This window comes from Acomys minous (assembly GCF_964271855.1).
Source record: "Acomys minous genome assembly, chromosome: 18".
In the NCBI taxonomy this organism is placed as follows: domain Eukaryota; kingdom Metazoa; phylum Chordata; class Mammalia; order Rodentia; family Muridae; genus Acomys; species Acomys minous.
Window position 1 is genome coordinate 53,015,580 of NC_140501.1, and position 19,678 is coordinate 53,035,257.

Below are 19,678 nucleotides of genomic sequence, written 5' to 3' on the forward strand. Positions count from 1 at the left end.
GGACTGTAGCATTTGTATCCTCTCTCCCTTGTCCTCCTACTGCGTGGGCACTTAGGCTGTCTGTTAAGTTTATGGTAATCACAATCCTAGCAGTATATTCCCAGTTTAGCTGAGAAAGGCTGGAAACAGGGAGACCTATAACATGTAATTTAACCTTGGTATGTTGTCTATAGGATTTTTCTTTTTAAGCAAGAACAAGGACCCGCCCAAGCCTTGCTTCATTTCTTAACAAGATAAATTGGTCGTATGTTTTGCTGGGGTAAGGGTGTGGCATATATAAGAATATAAAATCCAAATCTATCATTTTTTTTTAGCTCTATGCTATTGAGTTACTTTAATCTCCTCACACCTCAGTTTCTCTGTATGCAATATGGCAGAGGCAGGAAGAGGCAGGACCAACCTCTTCAGTTTGTTTTGAGAGTTAAAATTTCGTATGTGTGACTGAACCATTCAAAGTGTCCAAAAGGTTCTCATAATCCAAGGTTCAACACCCAACTGCGGCTGTTGTCCCTCCTAGAAGGCAAAATGTATACATCCAGGAAGACCCAAGATAATCCTGGCAGTGGAGACTTGTTGTTCAGAGCTTGTTGATAATTCACCTTTCAGCCACATCAACTGTCCTCAGAGGATGCAGATGGAGGATAAGCAGGAGCATCACACTAGCAGTCCCCCAGGAAGGATCCATTTGTGGAATGTTGCCGTCCACACTGACACCTAAGGTGCCTTCAGTCAGTCCTGCCTCAGCTGCCTTCTTCCCCAGCCATGCCACAGTCCACCTCAGTTTCATGTTAAGTGGGGCAGATAACTCCATCCACTTCCTGTGAGCGACAGGAAGCCTGAAACCCAAAGAAATGAATCATGGCTCTTTGATCTTAAGTAGCACAAGTCACAGCCTACAAGATGTCAGGGTTTCCATCCTATGCCCAGACCTTAGAACTAGTTCAGTTCTCTGAGAACAGTAGACTCAACCTTCAGCACCTCAACTTCTTCAGTGACTTTGTTCCCCAGGAGGAGGATAAGGCTAACTGTCCAGGTCTTGGGTTTTGTGTCACCCTAGTCTGTCTTCTATGTACATAGCTATGTACACAGCAGCCATGGCCAGTCTCTAGACCAGAGGCTCATTGCTCTTGTGATGGCTCTGTCTTTGTCTTACTAACTTGAATGGTTCTTTCTGACAGCCAGATCCTGTCTGGTACAAATCCTACCTGTCTCGTGTGACCTTGGGAGTCCTGCCAGCAAAGAGATGGTCAGACTCCCTGGGGCAGAGCACACACTCATCCCTGTCACCCTGGAAGGTAGAACTATGACTACCTTGAATAAGAAAGAGGGAATGGCATAGGATGCCCAGAAGTGGCCCCTTCTGCAGGTTCTTTGGTATTTCTGCCCCTTGCAGAGGGCTGTTCCGAGCTGGAATCCTGCAGAAGCCTCCTCTATCATTAGAGGCGTTTTTTTTTTTCAGCATGCCTATTTTGGAGCTACAGCTGGGTGCTTCTCAGAATAAATAGAGCTGTGATATGGGGATAAAAGGAGAACAAAATCTTACCATCCCTTTAGACTCCTGCATTCCCCCAGTGTTTTACAAGCCTCTATTCTCAAAGCCTTTCCCTGAGCCCTCTTCCTCTACAACTCCTGCTTGGTGGCTCTCCTATAAGCACAGGCTCCCATCACAGGCAATGCTGGGCATCCTGCTCTGGCCAAGTTCCAAACTGCGTAGATTTAATGCCAAGTGTCACAAGAGTTCAAATGAAGATTGAAGATCCCTTATCTAAAAATGTTTGGGACTAGAAAGGCCCGAGATTTTTGCAGTATTTTTGATTTTGGAATATTTACACAGACATAATGAGATATCTTGAAGTCAGGTCCCATGTCATGCCTAAACATTTCTTTCGCACACACAACTCATACATATAGCCTCAAGGTGGTTTCATACAATGTTTTAGTGTGCCTACGAGGACATAGATGTGGAATTTTTCCATCTGAGTGATGTGTTGTTCCCTAAAATCTATCATTAGGCTTTGGGTTTCCAGTCTGGGGATACTCAGTAAAGTGGTTTGATAGGTAGGCATGGTTCCCATAGACTTATGTGTTTGAATGCTTGGCCGTAGAGAGTGACACTATTAGGAGGTGTGGCCTTGTTGGAAGAAGTATGTCACTGTGGGGGTGGGCCTTGACATCATATATGTTCAAACTACTTCCAGTGTGGCACACAGTCTTCTTTAGCTGATTTCGGATCCAGGTGTAGAACTCTCAGCTCCTTCTCCAGCACCATGTCTGCCTGCATGCCGCCATGTTCCCGCCATGGTGATAATGGACTAAACCTCTGAAACTGTAAGCCAGCCCCAGTTAAATGTTTTCCTTTATAAGAGTTGCTGTGGTCCTGGGGTCTCTTCACAGCAATGGTACCCTAACTAAGACACTCAGCATGTGTTAAGGTCTTCTTGATAAAGGATACAAGAGCCTGTTGCCTCTTTCTTCTGAGATTACACAACTAAGATGACACACCCTCCGGGGATTGCTGTGCTCTGGTTCCCGGGGCTCCTGGAGGTGAGGGAGATCCCTAACACTCTGACCACACAGATTTTCTCCAGCCTTACACTGCCCTTATCCCAAAGCTGTGTTGTATTGAAACCCTTGGGAAGGAGCGAGCGCTGCAGGGGACAGGAGGCTAAATATGACTTGTTTGCTTGCACCAAGCAGATTTGGGTCACCCAATGAGTCTATGGACTGAGGTGGCCCCCGCAGTAAGGCACCCAGCCTGGTGTTCTCTAAATACCTGTGGTGAGAAGCATAATTACTAAAGGGCAAATAAGTAGAATCGGCCAAGGTATTAGGTACCCCTTTGTGTGCCTCCCATATCAAGTGGGCTTGACAATGTGTGGGGATCATGCAAGCCCCTGGACCAGCTTCGACTACAGGCCCTTGCTTCCTCCTTTTTCCCTCTCCTGCTGAGTTGTGCTCAACTGCATTTACCTTCTGTCTCTTAGCTGATGCCTGCCATGCAGCTCAGCCCATGGGGTCCCTAGGAGACATGTAGAGTGTAAGAGGATGATAATCTTGAGAGACGGAGACACGACATTAAAACCTCCTTCCTGCCCAAGGTTGGGAGTGGTCAACCTCATGTGATCTGTGGTCTCACCCCTCAGCCTGGGGGTCAGTTCCATGGGGGCTCTTCTGCTACCTGGAAGCATCTCTGAGGAAAGACCTGAGGCGTGGTGAGATGCCTATGGTGACTTTTCTCTCTTGGGCTCGCTTATGTATTTGAAGATAGACCCATTCTTGGTTAGGTTCGAAATTAGTCTCTAGAAACCTCAGTGGGCAGCTAAGTGGCACAGCTGTCAGTATGGAGGGCTTACTGAGCTGTGAAGGGCAGCACTTGTCCTTCCCGCTAGTTGAGAGACTTGTAGGTGTGAATGCCAAGACCATATCCTGGAGACAGGCCTGACTCTTTCAGCCATACAGTGAGGGTTGAGAAAGCAGATGTTGAACTCAACTGAACCTGGAAGTAGATCTCATTTCCTTTTTCTTAGCCCTGTGACTTCGGGCTGGTTCTGCAGTGTCGCTTAGAGTCCATGTCTCCATCTACCATAGGGGAGAGGGAATGTTAGCTCCAGCAATGAGGTGCTCATTCTTTAATTCACCTCAGCATGTATTGAGCCTACACCATACCAAGCATGACCCAGCAGTGGCTGTCATTTGGGAAGGGCTGACATGGCATCTGTGCTAAGGTTGCCTGTGCATTCTGCTACGAGATGCAGTTACGTGTACTTTGCAGGAAAGTTTGCATGTGTTGTTTAACACCATAGAAAATGCTTGATGACGGCTGCTCTTACATTCACCTTTAGAAATCTGGCAAAAATAGACCACCTCTTTAGAAAAAGTGTTTTCATCTGGCAAAGTCTTCCACTCCTCTTGTGGAGATTTTATTAGTCAGAGTTTCCTGGCTGGGGTGTGTGTGCAGGGGAGAGGCCACTAGGAAGTATAGAAAGAGATTTAGTGTGAGGAGTTAGACAACATGATTGAAGAGGCTGATATGCCCCCAGTTCTGTAGTCAGTAAGCTGGAGGTCCAGGGGGCTGGTGGATAAAGTCCTGTCTGAAAACTGGCTGCCTTAAGACCAAGGGAGAACCAACTCTTCAGTTTAGTTTAAAAGAAAGAAAATCCAGCCGGATGTGGTGGCACATTCCTTTAATCTGAGCACTCAGGAGGCAGAGGCAGGCAGATCGCTGTGGGTTCAAGGCTAGCCTGGTCTACAAAGTGACTCCAGGACAGCCAAGACTAACACAGAGAGACCCTGTCCTGAAAAACCAAAACCAAACCAAACCAAAAGTCAGAAAATCCTAAGTCCCATCTGATATCTTGGGTCTTAGCTCAGCTTAGAATCAAGAGGCCTAGTATGAAGGACACACACACACACACACACACACACACACACACACACACACACACACACACGGCTGTCTCTTACCCTGGAGAGATACATTGTTTTGTTCTGCAGGTCCTCACTTTCTTGCAGGAGACGGATCTTGAAGAGGGTGGTCAGCTTTATACAGTCTACCATTCAAATGCCAAAACCATCAAGAAATGTACTGGGAGATCCACTCAGAATAAGGTTTAACTACATGTCTGATACCTCATGCCTGGCCCAGTCAACTGAAATTAAAAAAAAAAAATCATCACGAGGAACAATTATAAGGGAGGTAAGAGCTGAGAATGATTTTGTAGGATGATGGGAGACTTTCGAGCTATGATGGACAGCCTCCTAGGCCTGAAGGGGAAGGAATCCTGCCTGTGGTTCAGGTGGGGAATTTTACCACTCATCTTAGAGCTTGATGTAATACAAGGGACCTGCTTTCATCACCTTATGGCTTGTTCATTTGTACCAACATTTAAAATCTGATGTGTAATTTCTCATAAAAACCAAGAAATTGGTTATATGAGAGCAGATGTCTGTACATGGGAAATACATGTTGAATTTGAACCCAGGCTCCCTCCTTTAGTCTGTGGACCTGCTGCCTCTTGCCTTGGCCTCTGCTGGTGATGCTCTGGCAGCCCTCTCAAGCTTCTCTGACCAGTTACTGTCTAAAGTGGCCCCACCCTACATACCACCAAGTTCTTCCCATAGCACTTTGCTGGGGGAAGGTCCTTGGCAAGGAAACTGTCCTCTCCATCTACAGGGTACTCAAAGATCTGGAGGGACCTGGCTGTGGCCAAGCAAGTGGAAAAAGACCAGCAGTTCCCTCCTGCTTACTATGTGTTGTAAACTTTGGCCAACAATTACTGTCTTATATATTATTAATTAATTATTACTATTCTTAAAACTCTTAAGAGAAACTACTAGAAGAGGGCAAATGTCCTTTCTCCTTATTGTCTTTTAGGAGGTAAGGCCTGGAGAGATGAGCCTTGGCATAGAATCTTCTAGAACCACTTGAGTGGCAAAAATAATGTTGCTTCATTCCTGAGCACAGCAAGCAAAACAAACATGTTTAGGCCAGAGAAATAAACTCTCCAGAAAGCCTAGAATGTCTGCACACTGAAGAGGGATGGAAGCAATTCTGTATGTAGCTATCGGGCTGCCAGCCATGCTGAGGAAGGTTGTGCACGGAAAACTGTTCAAAGGTAGAAAGATCTGACGCTAAGGCAGTGAGGCCCTAGGTTGAGGGCCTCCGGGGGGTGCAGAGATCCTATTCTTAAACTCCAGGGTTTGACTTGTCATTGTAAATGCTTTTCACACGTAGGCACCAAACCTTTTACACACCACCTAAGACTCAGGCCATAAGGGATTTGGAGCTCTAGAGAGGACTTGATTTAAGTCTAGAGGTTCAGACAGCGGTGGGCCTGTTTTGAAGGTACCTGGGCTTTGTTTGAAACAGGTGTGGCAATTTATGTATGTGCATAAATGACTGTGATGAAGGAAGACATTTGCTCTCATAGATCCTTAGGAATAGGAGGCACCGCAGGCCACGCAGTGCAAAGCAGAGAAGCACCTGTGTAGGGCAGGAGCCTTTCTTGTGGTTTCTATGGGAGAAGCAGGTGAGCAAGCTCAGGATTGGCTACTGTGAATAATTTCTGCAGATTCTAGGGAGTCAGGCCTTTCCTTGGTAGCATGGTCTTTGGCCCAAGGGGGAGAAGAGCAGATGGGGATCCGCCAGGGTCTGAGAGATCCTTAGAAGAGGCAGGGTTGTTTTACATATGAAAAGCATACTTCCTGCCGACATCTCAAAGCCCCAAGTATCCAAGCATCAAGTACAGGGACTAGAAACATGGCCCTGAGAAGGCCATGTGAGCACTAAGGGCTGAAAAGGTCAAGTTCTCCAAGTGCCCCAGGAAACAGGAAAATCATACCAGGCTGGATGACTTGTTTGAGATATTAGGTCTGACGCAGAGGTAGGGTCTGAGTCCTTGTGAGGCAAAAGACAACCAAGGAGAATTTGTAATTAAGCTCTGGGTTGCAATATTCCAAACACTCCACAGTGGTCCAAGCGTCCATCAGCCTCTGTGGACTCAGCCACTTTCCAAGAGTTTCATTCATGCGTCCAAGGCTATCCTTTGCTACATAATAAATTAGAGGCTAGCGTAGGCTGTATAAGACCCTGTCTCAAAAAAATAAAATCATGGTTAATGGTAGAGCAGAGCCTAGAACTCAAAGCTTTACCCTTGGGGTTGGGTAAAGGTGGAAGGAGCAGTCCCAGTGTCTCTGTCTGTAAGAGTCCTTAAACAGTAGGAGACCATGAGCTCAGAAATGCTTCCAGCGTGGCACAGACAGTTCCCTAGGACAAGAAGAAGATGGCAGCCTTAGTGAGGTCCCTGCCAGGCCTCCTGATTCTAAGCTGAGCGAAGACCCAAGATGTCAGAGCTGGGATGCTGCTCTGCACAGTCCCGACTTTGGTCTGAACCAAGTGTTGGGCAGCTAATTTTCCCTCTCTGGCATCAGCTTACTGATGGTCCCTCAGTCACATTCAAATAGCTGTGTCATCATTTCTGTTAAAGACCCTTTAACGAGGCCAGCAGGTGAAGGCTAGGGAGGTCTCAGAAACAGAGAGTTTAGGTTGACAACTCCACCCACTGTTTAAAGAGAAAGAATTCAGAGACCAGACAGAGAAAGGAATTGGGGGGAGAGTTCATTACAGACTGAAAGTGTGAACTGAAATGGGGAGGGCAAGCCCCCTTTCCCCCCCACCAGAGATGTAAACCCTGGGTTTCAGGACAGAGTCTGATGTGCAAACTTTAATGGAAAGAGGTTATCCATAAGGAGGGAAAAATATTCATGGGGAGGTGGCGTGCGTGACTAAAAACAAAGCATAGGTAGGAAACTCCAGGAATGGGTTGGGGATTTTTTTTTTCTGAAGAGATCCACTCCTACTCTGTATCCTTTTATGGGACTTTTTGGATGTGTCACAGCATTAGGTGCACGATGGGAACGGGGGATTCTGCAAGATGAAGCAGTGAGTAGCTATTTGGTCGATGCCTGTTCCAGTTGGCTTTGGATGCTCTTGTGTCTTTAACCTTTGAGAGGTCACATGATGTCCTGCTGTGTGACAGTTCTGAGGTGATATCAACCTCTAGGTACACACACACACACACACACACACACACACACCATTGCTTCAAAATCCTTGGTTCTGATTGGAAGGTAAAGGAAGGGTAGGCCACGTGCTTTTAGTGACTTTTCCCAAGGATCATGCAAGTTCTGGAAAGCAGCACATTAGACGAGCTCTGAGACTCTTCTAGTGCTGAGTTCTACTGTGTTCTGATTTAGTCAGGGCTGGTCCAAGTGGGCAAATTGTTACCACTGCATCCCAGAGGCAGAGGAGGGCAAAGGAAGACAAGGAAATGAGCACCAGAAGTTATTAGCTGTTGAGGAGTTGAGGGCTGAAAGCTAGAACCCAGACACCCTGTCTCGTGGGGCTGAGATCTTTCTTCGAAGTTTTCACAGTGGCCATTCAAGTTTGGCATAACGGTCTACCCATATAACTGGCTTGTTGCCGGAAGGGCTGGGAGCTATGCGGTGAGCAGGGCAGCCTGTGTTCCAGAGTCTTCCTTTGCTTGCCTGGCACTCAGCCATGCAATGAGACACTTGACAAGTGACGGCAACGTTGACAGCTGAGAATAGAACCCGGGAGTGGGAGGGGAATGTGCTCAGCCAGTGCTGTGGAGATAAAGGAGTTGGGGTTGCCTTAGCAGAAGGATGAGCAGGGAACAGAATTCAGAATGGACTCAGCATCTCACAGGAGCTAGTGGGGGAGCTCCAAGGCCATAGGGAAGGTTGTATGACCGGCAGAGACTGTTATGCTCTAAAATTTCTAAGCATCCAAGAGCAAAACCCGGAGAGCAGAGAGCTGCCGGCCAGGTTTACATCTAGCAACTATGGGCAGGCCCCCCGTGGGTTGGCCTTCTGGCTTTTTAAAGTTCCCGCTCGTCACACCTGGTTATAACCTGGCTCATTTTGATTGCCACAGAGTTGTTGAGATGGGAGGAAAATGTATGTGAATCCTAGGTGACCATGTGTGGAAGGATGTGTGGATACAACAGACCTTCACTACAGTGTTGTGTTGGAGCCATAGTCCACTGACTGCAAAGCCAGAGTGAAGCGCGTGGCTCCCAGAAGGGGAGCTAGTATCTGAAGGCAGAGGTAGGAAAACTTCCCTAGTGTCCTAGGGAAGAGCTGTCGACGAGATAGATCCCTTATCACCAAGACATTTACAGAGATGCTTGCAGGATCTGTAATCATGACCACGTCCACGTCGGAGACATCTACCTGGTACTTTCAGAGAAAGAGTTCAGAGAGGAGACAAATGAAAGAGTTGGGAGGGTGTTGTCATTACAGCAGTGGCTTCAGCCTGTGAGGGATTGATCAACCTTTTCACAGGGGTCACCTAAGGCCATCAGAAAACACAGGTATTTACATTGTGATTCATAAGAGTAGCAAATTTATAGTGATGAAGTAGCAACAAAAAATCATTTTATGGTTAGGTGGGGAGGGGTCACCACAACATAAGGAACATAAAGGGTCGCAGCGTTAGGAAGGTTGGGGATCCAGTGTGTTACAGTGAAAGTCTACTCTGGAGTTTTGGATAGCCTAATGGGCAGCTCTAACGGAGAGGAAATTATTCCTAGGAAGGAGAGGATTACTCGTGAATTAGAGATGGGCTATAAATATTAGTTTAGATCATTTTCACAACTGTTCTGGGTTCTGTTGTTTCCTAATAGCCAGGATCTCAGCTTGGATCTTTAAGGTTTTAATGTCTCTGACCTCAGTTTTACTTTCTTCAGAAAAACAGAGGAAGTTAAAAACAAAAAGCAAAACTGGCTGGGATTCCCAGCAGCAAACCCTCCCTCACCATCAAGTTTCTTTTCGCAGTTGCTTGTTTCCCTGGCCCCTTACCAGTGTCCCCAGGACCTGTTAGCCTTCTCTGGAATAGGACACGTGACTGTATGTCCTGTAGAAGGTCTTCCTGCTCCTTCATCATCATCTTTGCTCTCACTTTCTACCCCTTGGCAGCTGTCACGATTCCCCCTCCCATAAAGGGCTTTCCCTGTGGCAGTGATTTTAACAGGGTACACTTGGGAAAGCCTCTTGTTAGACAAGGGAGCTTACCTCTCAGTTTCATCAAGCTAAAATCCCCCCGGGGGTGGGGGGAGGGAGGGTGTCTTGGGACTTCTGCAAAAGTTTTGGAAAGGAGCGATGCAATTCTGTTTCTTGAGGAACTTGACTGTTGCTTTAAAAGCACTGTGATTATTCAAACCCAAGGCATTGTTGGGAAATTCTTCTTCTTAGCTAATCTGGGGTTTTATATGAAACAGGAGTGAGAGTCAGAGATGTTCTGGATGTCAACTAAATGCAGTTACAGAGTATAAAATCTTGTGGGGGAGGGCGGGTGTGAACTAGAAAGTTATCATCAAGAGAGAAGTGGAATGTGGTCCCTTTGGAGTCCCTGAGCCCCTAGCCAGGGTCGTAACCTCACATTTGCCTCCATGTAGGGTCATAACCGCAATTGCTTCCACGTGATCATGTCGACCAGAGGAGGTGCACCCCCTCCCCCGCCCCCACAGTCCTCCGCTAGGTTCTCTGTCCTTCCTGCCTCATGTCTGCGGTGAGCTGTAGAGAAGTGAGTTGCCCTTCTCTTTCTGACTTCCTGTACTCCTCTGAAACCTTAATGAAAGAGAGGTGATGGGCCTGTAGGCCAAACGCAGCCTCCGTCCCACACAGAGAAGCTGGAGTCCCAGGTTGTAGAGGTAAAAGACAGGATTGTGTCTGTTTCTGCTAGCATGGCTGCACAGGGGATGTCAAGAGCTTGGGAGGGGCTGGGTGTAGGGTACAGGGCTTTCATTATTTTTATATGTGGGTCAATATAGCTTAAGAAGTAGCCAAAACAATCCCGGAGAAGTGTCCACTGTTAAATCAATCCGATACGGAATGGGAAAACTCCCATCTCAAATAACTGACTTCAATGCTTTATTTCTTCTCAGTTTACACTGTAGCTGTAAACATGGAAAGGCATTTGTGTCACAACTCCGTGTGACTTTGAGATCTTGCATTATTTTAACCGAGAAGGCCTATCTCGTCTGCTTACTGGTTATTTTTTTTTTTAGCACGAACAAGAGCTGATTCTGAACTATGTGCTGGTGGGATGGAAGTACAATGGAAACACCTTGGTTTTCTTATCATTTTCCTTTTCCTTTTTCTTCCTGCCTCCCCTCCTCTTCCCTCCCCTCCCCTCCCCCTCCTCTTTCTTTCTTTCTTTCTTTCTTTCTTTCTTTCTTTCTTTCTTTCTTTCTTTCTGTTTTCAGATCAATTGCTGGTCTCTCCTCTCTCTCCTAACTCCCATTCAGAGGGCTTTGCTGCTCAGATTGTGGTCCCTGGCAGGTGGATTCTTCTTCCTGCCTACCCCTGGCCACCTGGCTCTCCATCCCTATGCCTGGCTCTGGGCCCATGTAACCATCTTTTTTCATGGCTCCCTCGCTACCTTCATGCTGTGGAGGTTCCCAGTTGGGTTTTGCCGTGGTCTTTCATTTGAGCTTCTAATCAGGGAATGAAAAGTCCTGTAACAGCTGGAACAAGCAATCAGGAAGCTGCTGTGGGGCGAGCTCCTGCGGGAAGAGGCAGGACTGCTCTGTGTTGGTATTTGGGTCCTCTCTACTTTGAGTTCTCCTAGCCAGAGTTTTAGAAGACCAAATTTCCCCCCAAATGTTCTGGGCTCTGAATAGCTGAAATTACCTGTTTCTTTTCTTGGTACTCATTTCCCTTTGAGTAACAAGACACTGGAATAGAAAACCATCAGGCCACTCAGAAGTGAGGCCCTGGGACACCCAGGGAGACCTGAATTTATGAGTTGTCACCCTCTGAGACCTGTCACAACTCAGCCTCTATGAATGCCACACTGGCAAGGGAGGCCTGTGGCCTGGGAACTGGGGGGTTCCGGGATCCCACAGGCTGGTGCACCATTTAGTTTTCTAAATTCTATTCTTATGAGGGAGAGAGAGAGAGGGGCCATGCCTGTGTCTCCCTGCCCTTCCTAGGAAGATGTTTGAATTAGCTAGGATGCCAAGGCTGGGCAAACAGGGAGATGTTGGGCACAGGAGACAAAGTTGCAGTGGTACCGAATGAGTGAGTTCCAGGGACCTAACAAGCTTTGACTAGCCCTGCATCTTGTCGCCTGATAGTTCCTGGGAGTTCATCTCACCTGCTCCGTCCCCCGAATGGTAACCGTGAGAAGAGATGAATATGTCAGTTAGCTCTGCCATAATGCATCATACTGCATACCTTATGTATATATAGTTTCAATTTAAATCTTAGAAAGAATCAAAGCCGCGGCACATGCCTTCAGTTCCAGCTAGGCAGAGAGGAAGGAAGACCGCATATGCCTGAGCATTTGAGGTCTGCCCGGACAACATAGCAACTCTGTCTCAAAGCAATTTTTAAAAAATGATCACTGGAAATTTACTGAAAAATATAGGTGGCTGGGCCGCACTCCCAAAGGCCTTCATTAATGAGTGTAGGGTGCAGGCATGACAGATGTGCCTAGTGGTACCCGTGTGCACATGGGCAGGGTGAAGACGAAGGACCCAGGCACCATTTGAGGGTATATTACTGAGCAAATGGGAACTGAGCTTACCATTAGAATACAGAGCCCCTGGGTATGTCTGGGGCCTCCTCACTGGAAGGCCAGATGCTTGCTTACTGCCATCTCTGTAGGGCCTGGTGGCAAAGAGCCAGGGCAGGGACCCCGTCCCGTTCTGGTGCCTTCTCTCCATCTTCAAGAGATCCTTGGGCATTCATTGCTCAGTGTGTGTTTCCATGCATGAGACTGGTGTGTGTGTGTGTGTGTGTGTGTGTGTGTGTGTGCATTAAAGGGGGGAGGTAAGAGTATTTTGGGGTTGTTATTAGGATATAGTAGGTTTGTCTTGTGGGCACACTGCTTGTGTTATTTTCAGAAATATCTCTTTCAGGAAGCATACAGGGGCAGAAGGAAGGGGTGAGTGAATGCCCACCATCTCAAAGCTGAAGAGCACAGAAGCCACAGCATGGCAAAGAACCCTGAGACATGATCAGACACTGATCTCCCAGGACATCACTTAGACTCCAGCCTGACTTTCCATCGTCCCAGGTCATTCCTGCCAGTTTGCATCAGTTGCCTGTCTATACTGTTTACTCCAAATCCCAGTTTGGATTGGCTCTGGAAACGCTGTCTGCTGCCTAGCGTGGCTTTGTGCTAGGAAGACTGGCCACTCTGTATGCTCTGTGTGGAGAATACAGACAGTCAGACTGTAAGGAAAGGGGCTCAAGGAAGAGAGGCACAGCTTTATGCATGTGGGACAGACGGTACATATCTTTAAATACATTTAACCAATATAGCAGCAAGAGAGCTTGAAATCGTGTAACCGCATGGGATTCTAAATGTGTGTGTGTGTGTGTGTGTGTGTGTGTGTGTGTGTGTGTGTGTGTTTTCATGCAGTTACAAATTCAGTATGCAAATTCTGTTCTCTGTGGCTTAACATTTTTATGTACATCTTCTCATGTACTACTACTCTTGTATTTTCATCATGGTTCGTCACTATGTTACTGATGCAGCTGAAATTTCCTTCTGAGCCTTTTGTTCTGATTCTTGTCATTTCCCAGTGGTAGACAGTACAGCAGTGTACATCCTCATACAAACGATCTGCTTCCCTCACCTTACGGTCCTGGGGGGCGTGGGGAGGGGAGCCAGGTTAGTTTCAATTGTCAGCTAGACACAACCTAAAAAGATTGAGAATCTCACTTGAGGAATCACCTAGATCAGATTGGCCTGGGGCATGCATTTCTGTGGGGATTGTCGTAATTATTAATTGATGTAGGAGGGGCCCAGCACACTGTGGGCAGCACCATTCCCTAGGCAGGTGGTCCTGAGCTGGAGAAGAAGGCTAGCTGAGCATGAGCCTACCTGCCAGCCAGCAAGCAGCATCTTCGTTGGTTCCTGCCGCGCTTGTCTTTGACATTAGTTCCTTGTTTGGAGGTAATGCTATGTGGAATAGCAAGCGCTGCCTTCAAGTCCCTGCCTTGACTTTCTGCAATGACAGACAGTGATGTAAAAGTGATAGAAATGAAACTAGAACATGGATGTGTGTGTTTTTTGCACCAAGTTAGCAGGTGTGAGCTATCTAGTGTTTACAACGCCTGCTCTCCAGAAAGCCAGTTCTGAGTAACTCACCACCCATTAACGTTAAGTTTGTTCCCCGCCCCACCACTCTGGGTCTCATGGCTCTTTTAAGGAGTTTGTAGTTGGTTTCTTAAAGATGTTTCCATTAGCATGTGTAACCATGAGGGTTTCTGCATCTATTTTTAGTTTCCAAAGTCTTTCCACACACAGGTGGCATCCTGTTTGCTTGACAGGGCATCTGGATTGTTGTTGTATTCAAGTCACATAAGAATGAAGTGTGATTGCTGTGGTGTACAGATGGGGGGGGGCGTCGTGTTGTTTGATGGTTTTTTGGTGCCTGTTTACACAATGCAGAACTTTGGTGTAGACTGGATTTGTAGCCTGGCAGATTGGAGGCTGGCAGGTGGTAGCTTGTTCTAGAAGATGTTTTTGTTGTTTTTAAAATGGAGAGGGTGATGTCTACACTGAAAGTCTTGTGTTTATACTTTATAGTTGTTTTGTTTTTAAGCACTTGGGTTTTCCTTTCATTGCCATTTTTTACAATTAAATATATGGGTCACATAAGACCTATTAAATAAAATTCTGTGCATTCATCTTACACTCTGCTGAAAGCCTGTGTTCCTTTCAGGAATGCACAGCTGGCCACAGATGAGATTAAGGGGAGGAACTTTTGTTTAAGCAGCATTTTAGGAGCCATGTGAGAAAAGGCAATGTGCAACTGAGCTAGCCTTTGACACACAGACACAGTCCAGAGCTGCAGACCCCATAGTGGAGTTTAGGCTGTGCATGGACTAAGTGGGTTGATTCAGAAGGGAAATTAAGGTTTCATCCAGCTTCTGCCTCTTACGGGAGATTCTAGGCTGCCTGGGTCAGTCAGTTTTCCTTATCCTCAAAGTGGGAGAGACACCTGCCTTTTGTGGATGTCAGCAAAGTACTGAAAGCGCAGACATTGAAAAAGGGACCCATGCCTAGTCTAGAAAGCTCCACATCTAAGTATTTACCAACCAAAGACTGAAAATACTTGAAAAAGATTCAATTTGTGTAGAACATTTTGCTGACTCTTTATCATTTTCTAAAGTAGTACAATAAAATACCCATTAGTGTATTAAGTGCATTAATTATCCTGTGTTAAGTATGGTCACCTAGAGAAACTTTACAGTCTACAGGAGGATGCGCGTACGTTAGGTGGAAGTGCCATGTCACTGATAGGAAAAGCTGGAACAACCTTAGATGCTGACATCTGTAAGTTCTTGGAATGAGTTCCTTGCAGACACTGAAGGATGCCTGCATGTAACCAAGACCCGTTCTTGCTTCCTTAGCCACCATTTAAATCTTGGCTGAGGGAATGAGTCCATCTTTTATGTGCAGCCCTCTAACCATTTGAAAAACAACGCTGCCCCTTGTCTCTCTAACTCTTACTTACCTCTCCTCTGAGCCTCAGGGATCTAGACTTTTGTATCCTGTGTCAGGGGGTCTCTCACCCTAGAATTCAGACCCTCAAGCCCTATGATCCATAGACAGCCACATGTGTACAAAGCCCAGGGGACATTTTAGTGCTTTTCTAGCTAGTGTATTACCCTCTGAGAGGCACATCACTTTGACTAACAGTGGGTTACTATACAGTAAGCCCAAGTGTCTAAACCATGGAGCTGCTAAATCCAGTCTTCCCCATCCCACAAGGGCAAGACTTTACTTGTTTATCTGTGTGTGGCAGGGCATTTTTATGTAGCACAAGCTAGCCCTAACTTGGTAGTCTGTTAAACTTGCATCTGTTTCCTGAGTGCTGATATTACAGCTGTGTGCTACTATGCCCACCTTGATTTTTTTTTTAATTTTTTAATCTGTAAGAAGGCTTTATCCTATGTCTCAAGTTAAACTTGCCTTGTCTCACAAGTCTGTGAAGATTTTGAGAACCCTTGTGTGTGTGTGTGTTTGTGAGTGAACAGGCGTGTGTGTGTGTGTGTGTGTGTGTGTGTGTGTGTGTGTGTGTGTGTGTACACCTGGGGAGGTGGGGTGTGGGAGTGGAAACTTGCCCACCTCAGTTATCACTTTCTAACTTCTACAGAATCTCTCGTCGGTTGGAACTTACCAACAAGCTGAGGATGGCTGGTCGGCCTCACTGCCTCCACAGCAATGGGATCATAACACCATGCCACCACCATCTCCGGGTTGCTTTGTTTTCTTTTCTTTTTTCCTATTGGGTTCTGAGGAGTAAACTGGAATCCCCATGCATGCAAGGCAAGGACTATATTGACTGAGCCATTTCCCCCCAAGAATCCTTTTTTTTTTCAGTCTGCCGTTAATGTCATCTCTCTCAATCGCAACATGAAACTTCTCATTCAATAACCATAAGCTCTCTCTATGGAGTCCTAAGGCACGGGCAGACAGGACAGCTAGTCTCCCCCCCACTAGATGCTTGTAGGCATCTGATCAGGGAGAGCTGTTTGAAAACGTGTGAATTTCCCTGCTTATCATCTGGCCTGCTCATTAACCCCTCCAGAAGATGGGGTGAGAACTTAATCAAATGCCCAAACAAAGGGTTGAGTACGGCTCCAGGCTTTGCTACTCAAGCACCAATTTTGCATTCCACATGATTGGAAGTGGGGCAGTTGTGGGAGAGTTGAGTCTGGGCCAAAGGACGCCTGAGTGTGGCTTCCGAGAGGTCTTTCAGCTCAGAGAGCAGCAAACACCTCCGAAGAAGGCACACAGGTTGCACCGTGCTGCTGTGCGCCTGGCACTTTTCTCCCTGGCAGGATTGGGTGGGTGAACAAGGTATGCGTAGGTGTCAAAGGTTAGAGGTGGGCTGGAGGCCAGTAACCCTGAAAATTGCCCTCTTCGCCCCAGCTCTTACACTATGCAGACAGGCTCTCATGAGCCAATGGCCATTTCTCCCCAACTCGGCTTTCAAAGAGATATACCAGTAGTTGAAATTGGCCATTCTCAGAAATATTTACACCAGAGAAATTAGCACATGCTATGAAGCGAGGCATCCTTGTGCAGTGTCCGTAGCTAAACACTCACCATGGTTTATTCTTTCTGCTCCTGCTGCCTCTGAGGTCATACTGTGGGTCACCTACTTACCAGGTTGTACTTATTAATAATAAAAAGCTTTCCCCCACCATACGAAGTTCAAATTTGTTAATAACATGTTGTCACTTTCTGCTCTTGCTTCTCAGTGACCGCTCTCCCACCTTTATCCCCAGCCAAGTATGTCATTTCATGTCCTGATCATCTGTGTCATACTTTCCAGAATCCCAAAACTCAGTGGGCAGGTCCTGCTCCGTGTTAAGCAGCTCCCGTAAGGATGTTCTGAGGTCCATATCATGCTGTGACTGGAGTGTGTGTGTGTAGGTGTGTGTGTGTGTAGGTGTGTGTGTAGGTGTGTGTGTGTGTGTAGGTGTGTGTGTAGGTGTGCTATACAATACACTAAGTTGTTTCTTTTGGATAATGAATCTCTGTTGGATAGAAACCCTCCTTTCTTGTCTGCTTGGCTACATACCACCATGCTCTGATATGGCTCCAGAGATACAGAGAAGTAGAGAGAAGGAAGAGAGAGCTGGAGGAGGGAGGGGAGGAGGAGAAAGAGAAGATGGGGAAAGAAGAGTGGAAAGAGGGAAGGAGAGGAAGAAGGAAAAACATCAACAAAATGTCATTCATGAGCTGGCAAATAAGGAATAAAGGAATTGTGATTTTTAAAAATTCAAGAGGTGGGCTCTCTCTGACACAGATTCTGTTGCCTGCTTTTGGATCACTTTCCCCGAGCTGGGCTGTCTTGCAGGCCTCAGGGGAAGAGGATGTCGTCAGTCCTGATCCCACTTGATGTGTCCAGGTGGGTCGGCAGCGGGGGCTCCCCTTTTCTGAGGAGAAAGGGAGGAAGGAAACGGGGAAGAGGGTGAGACCAAGAGGAGAGGAGGGAGCAGGCTACAATAGGGATGTAAAGTGAATAAAGAAATAAAAATTTAAAAACCCACAGTAATCTAAGGAGCCCTCTTGGGTTTGGAGATACTTAAGAGAAAGGTAGCCTAGTTACATAAAAGGACACAAGTAAAAAAAGAGATTTCTAAGGTGCCAGCAGTTTAGCTGTAGCACTTCAAGCTGTAGGCTTGAAATAGAAAATTTGTATATAGTTCAGATAATAAAACTACCTCACTTAGCTAGCAGAGCTTTTTTATTTATTTACTTTAACTTTATTTGTACTAGTGTAAAGGTGTCAGGTCCCTTGGAACTGGAGATACAGAGAAGTGTGAGCTGCCATGTAGGTGCTGGGAATTGAACCTAGGTCCTTTGGAAGAACAGCCAATGCTCTGAACCACTGAGCCATCTCTCCAGGCTTGAGCTAGCAGGTTTTTACCTCAAAAAATTTCATTGTCTTTATTGTTATTATTATTTTGGTGTTTGTGTGTCTTTGTGTACATGCGTGCAGGTGCATGTAATCATATGAGAACATGCATGTAGAAGCCAGAGTCATTCTACAGGAACTATCCACCTTGATTTTTTTCAGACAGGGTCTCTTACTGGCTTCTGACCAGGCTAAGCTGTGAGCCCCCACGGTCTTCCTATATCTGCCTTCCCAGCGCTGTGAATTTTAAGTGTGTGTCTGGTGTTTGTGTGTGGCTGCTGGGGATTGAACTCAGATCCTCATGCTCTGAGCAGGGCTCTCTTCAACCCCTGCTTAGCTTAAGGGAAGGGCAGGCTGACCAGGAACTCATGTTCTTCCCACCTCTGTGACTGGTAAGATGCCAGGTGCCACCATGAGTGCTTAGGGATTGTGGTAAGCAAAGGTCAACCAGGAGGGAGGTGACGCTGGCCAGCAGCAAGAACCGTGCCTTGAACTAATGGAGAAAACAGAGATTCCCTTAACAGGAAGGTAAAGCGCTGTGTCTCTGCTGCTGTTTGGAGAGCCAGCGAAGCCAGCTGACCTGTAGAGGGGCAGGTGCTTATAACAGAAGGCTCCAAGTGGATAATGGGGGTGGGGGTGGGGAGTAAAAAATGTGGTGGAGTCTCAAATGCTTTTTTGAATTGCACTGAATTATAGCTGGCAGTAATCATAACCTTCCTGGTCCATTCCTTTGCCTGGAAAGAAGGGAAGAGATTAACCAAATGGCAGGCTGGGGGGTCCTGGAGCTGTAGAATGCTGGCCCCACAGGAACCTGGAGGCTAAAAGGACCACGTTGTTATGTGCAGCGTGGTGCCTGGGGTACAGCTATGCCCAGGAGCTCAGGAATGGCTCCTCAAGACTGCAAGGTCATTACAATTAGTTAAGCGCCTGTGCCCAGCAGGCCCCAGATAGGAAAGGGCTGCCTTCCCCATTTTGTTGATGTGGAAACGGCCAGGGGAAGTGACTCAGAGACAGAGTGGAAACAAAGTGTGCCTCTCGTGACATTCTGACTTCTGCTGGTTTCAGTGGCTGGCCCTTGGACTGTCTCCCGTGGGCCCTTCCTCCCATGGAATATACTGCTCCTGTATTCTCAGGTCAGGCAGGGGGACTTGTGCGGGCAGAGCGGGAACTCGGGGTGGGGAGGCTTTCTAGGTGGACAGACGGACACAGGAAAGGAATCTTGGTTATATAGGCGGTCTCAAAGACAGAGAGGCAGAGAGGGCTGCGGAGGCCACCGCATGTAATGCTGAGCTAGGGTTTGAATACTGGCTCTTGCTAATAAATTAACTTTCCAGTTCTTTCTTTGGCTGATTCCCAGGCATTCATTTTTTTAAAAAATGTGTCAAGGACTGTATTGCAATGTCCCTGATTCTTCAGAAAGACTCTGTAGATAGATAACATTAGCTTTGTGTCTCGATAGAGGACAGAGGGGCCTAAAAATGGCACCTGGTCCTGATGACATAGCTGATAAGCTACAGAGACCTCAGATCAAAATTGCCAAAAAGTTGCTGCTGGCATTTCATAAAGGAATGGCCACTGTATATGCAGAGAACAGTGTGTAATGTGAGACAAAGTGAGTGTCTTTCAAACGGAATACAGTCAATGCTGGAGAGTGGCTGCCAATGCCTGTAACCCCCAAACTCAAAAGGCCAAGCAGGAAACAGTAG

The 19,678-nt window shown here is 46.8% G+C and overlaps 1 protein-coding gene across 4 annotated transcripts in view; it reads left to right on the forward strand.

The window, feature by feature from the left end:
* PTK2B (protein tyrosine kinase 2 beta) overlaps positions 1 to 19,678 on the forward strand; it is a 121,032-nt gene that overhangs the window by 39,686 nt on the left and 61,668 nt on the right. The window contains exon 1 of one of the 4 annotated variants that reach the window (XM_084767175.1): positions 10,131 to 10,232. The exons of 2 other annotated variants lie outside the window; for them this stretch is intronic. The gene's annotated coding sequence lies outside the window, so the exon portion shown is untranslated. Of the gene's footprint in view, positions 1 to 10,130; positions 10,233 to 19,086; positions 19,106 to 19,678 lie in introns of those variants that run through there. One more of the 4 variants, XM_084767176.1, reaches the window with a different exon arrangement.